The sequence below is a fragment of the Colobus angolensis genome, unplaced genomic scaffold, assembly GCF_000951035.1.
Source record: "Colobus angolensis palliatus isolate OR3802 unplaced genomic scaffold, Cang.pa_1.0 Scaffold88, whole genome shotgun sequence".
Lineage (NCBI taxonomy): Eukaryota > Metazoa > Chordata > Mammalia > Primates > Cercopithecidae > Colobus > Colobus angolensis.
Window position 1 is genome coordinate 4,094,691 of NW_012122709.1, and position 3,780 is coordinate 4,098,470.

General features: G+C 41.2%; 1 pseudogene; it reads left to right on the forward strand.

Moving 5' to 3' along the window:
- Positions 1 to 3,780, forward strand: part of LOC105503848 — a 16,830-nt pseudogene that overhangs the window by 3,485 nt on the left and 9,565 nt on the right.

Consider the following 3,780-nt stretch of genomic DNA (forward strand, 5'->3'; position numbering starts at 1 on the left):
AGTTAGACATTCCTACTGGGAAATAGGCTTAGCTGAGCCAGTCATACAAGAATGGTGAGTGTGTGGCTTTCAAACTTCTGGGTCAGCTAAAAAAATAAGAGTTCTATCCATTAGTGTTGTTCTCTCACATCTGGAGTGCCCAGGGGGTCTGGCAAGGACTTGACTGGAATAAGGAGGAGGGATCCACAGATAGAAGGTCCCAGAGTCCTGACAATGGTCTTGGAATCAGAGACCCTTGGGCTACAGGAGCTCTGGCCACAAGAGTTCAGGCTGATGACTCTGAGGCACCCCATAGCAGGCCTGTAACTAGAGCAGTTGTTTCCCAGGCCCACTCAACTCTTGTCCCTCCTGCTTCCTCTGACACCTGTCCTACCCAACCTTTTTCCAGCTCCTGCCAGTCAGTTCCCAAATTAGGAAGCCTGTTTCCTTGCTGTTCTCACAGTCTGTGATAGATGCATCACCTGTGGGATGGGCCTAGGGCTGTCTCTTGCTGTCAATTCCCCACTGATCTCAGTGACTCAGGATGTTCCCAGATGTTCTCCCATGCCATTTGTCCTAGGGTTGGAACAATCTGCTTGTGCTCCTGGGAGCTCCTTGTTCATTCTTGGATTTTGGCCCAATCTTTAGAAGATTTCATTTTCTGACCACCTCAGGAACACAGCTTCTCCTGAAGGTGCTCTAGCCAACCCTGTCCAACTCCTCCAACTTGGGCCCGTCTCATTCATGTTCTAAAATAGATCCCTCTGACCATGCCCCAGCCTCTTAAACATCTCCCTCCTACTTAGCCATGCCTCCTCTGAAGGTTAGGGCCACCCAGTTAGCTCTACTAGCATTGCCCTCACTCTCTTCTTTAAAATGGTCAGCGGAGATAAAGTGAATTTTCCTCAGTCTCAGGTAAAGTGCTTTGCAGATAGATGTAGTTTTAAGACTCTTTCCCCAACTGTTTTGCTTCCCTTCAGTTCCCATATTGACATTCTGGAGCAGTCACTGAATTCAGCAAGCATGTACTGAGCAGCTAGTATAGACTGGGCTGCTTCTCTGGACTTGTGTGATCATCTGTGAAACACAACCAGGACTTCTAACTAATGATGACTTCCGAGGCCTCTTCCAGCTCTAACACAGGCATGGCATGATATTAGATTGAATCTCAGTGGCCCTGAGTCACTGAGAACAGTGGGGAATTGACAGGAAGAGCCAGCCCTAGGCCCATCCCACAGGTAATACATCTACCATGGGCTGTGGGGAGAGCAAGGAAGCAGACTTCCTAATTTGGGAACTGACTGGCAGGGGCTGGGAAAAGGTGGAGGAGGACAGGGCCAGTGTAAGAAAGTGCAAGGGACAAAAAATATCATTTTTATTGATAGAAAATGGCCAAGTACAGTAATTTTTGTGGTTAAACACAATACCATGATTTTCAAATTGTTTTTAATGGCAGAAACCTTTTGTCAAAGAATAACCTCCGTAGGAGTCCAATGCATAAAACAGACAAAAGCAGAAATGCCCATCTTAAAATTGGATTAGGGGCCTGATGCTCAACCATTTGCTCCCTGTTCCTGGTACTGGGCACCTCTTGCAGAATCTGACGTCACAAAACTGGTTGCAAACTACAAATGTAAAGAAGACAGCATGGGCTTTGGAGTCAGAGACACCAACCTTTAGATCCCTGCTCTGTCACTAGCTACATATGCTTGGTAATTAAACTCTCTGGGCCTTTGTTTCCTTACCTATTAAATGGGATAATGATGCTTGGCACACCTCTTGTGAACATTAAATGGCATGATAAAATATGTTGATTATGCACGTAGTAAAGACTGTCTATGTATATTTACTAGAGTAAATAATAAACATTGGCTGGGTGCAGTGGCTCACACCTGTAATCCCAACACTTTGGGAGGCTGAGACAGAAAAGTGGCTTGAACCCAGGAGTTCAAGGGTGCAGTGAGCTATGATCACAACACTGTACTTCCAGCTGAGTGATCAAGTGAGACCCTGTCTCAAAAAAAATTATTTGAAAATGAATATTATCATTTTCACAGCTACAAGAACATCACATACTAAAGTTCTTTGCAAGTGAAAGAACTTTACATCACAATTAAAAGCACTAGAGAACCAGGAGAAAACAAACCCCAAAGCTAGCAGAAGACAAGAAATAACCAAAATCAGAACTGAACTGAAGGAGACTGAGACACGAAAAAACCATTCAAAAGATCAATGAATCCAGGAGTTGATTTTTTGAAAAAAATTAATAAAATAGACTGCTAACTAGACTAATGAAGAAAAAATCCAAATAAACACAAAACACAATTAGAAATGACAAAAGGGGTCATTGATCCCACGGAATACAAATAGCTACCAAAGAATATTATGAACACCTCTATGCACATAAACTAGCAAATCTAGAAGAAAAGGATAAATTCCTGGACACATACACCCTTCCAAGACTGAGCCAGGAAGAAACTGAATCCCTGAACAGACCAATAATGAGCTCCGAAATAAAATCAGTAATAAATAGCCTACCAAGAAAAACATAAGAATGACAGATTCACAGCTGAATTCTCCCAGATGTACAAAGAAGAGCTGATACCACTTCTACTGAAACTATTGCAAAAATTTTAGAAAGAGGAACTCTTCCCCAATTCTTTCTATGAGGCCAGCATCATCCTAATACCAAACCCTGTCAGAAACACAGCAAAAACCGAAAATGTTAGGCCAATATCCTTGATGAATGTTGATGCAAAAATCCTCAACAAAATACTTGCAAACTGAATCCAGCAGCACATCAAAAAGCTTATGCACCACGATCAAGGAGGCTTTATGCCTGGGATGCAAGGTTGGCACAACATACACAAATCGAGAAATGTGATTCATCACATCAACAGAATTAAGGACAAAACTACATGATTATCTTAATAGATTCAGAAAAGGCTTTTGATGAAATTCAACACCCTTCCTGTTAAAAATTCTCAATAAACTAGGTATTGAAGGAACATACCTCAAAATAATAAGAGCCATCTATGACAAACCCACAGCCAACATCATACTGAATGGGCAAAACTTGGAAGCATTACCCTTGAAAACTAGCACAGGACAAGGATGCCCTGTCTCATCATTCCTATTCAACATAGTATTGGAAGTCCTAGCCAGAATAATCAGGCAAGAGAAAGATATAAAGGCAGCCAAATAGGAAGAGAAGAAGTCAAATTATCCCTGTTTGCAGGTGACATGATCCTATATTGAGAAAACCCACAGTCATGACACAAAAGCTCCTTAAGCTGATAAACAACTTCAACAAAGTTTGTTGGATACAAAGTTAATGTACAAAAATCACTGGCATTCCTATACATGAACAAGAGCCAAGCCAAGATCCAAATGAGGAACGCAATTCCATTCACAACTGCCACAAAAAATACCTAGGAATACAGCTAAACAGAGAGGTGAAAGATCACTACAATAAGAACTACAAAACATTGCTCAAAAAAAATCAGAGATGACAGAAACAAATGGAAAAACATTTCACACTCATGGATAAGAAGAATCCATATTGTTAAAATGGCAAAATTGCCTAAAGCAATGTATAGATTCAAGGCTATTCCTATTAAACTACAAATGATATTCTTCACAGAACTAGAAAAAGAACTATTTTAAAATTTATATGGAGCTAAAAAAGAGCTTAAATAGTCGAAGTAATCCTAAGCAAAAATAATAAAGCTGGAGGCAGTTCCAAGATGGCCAAATAGGAACACCTCCAGTCTACAGCTCCCAGTGTGAGCGACATAGAAG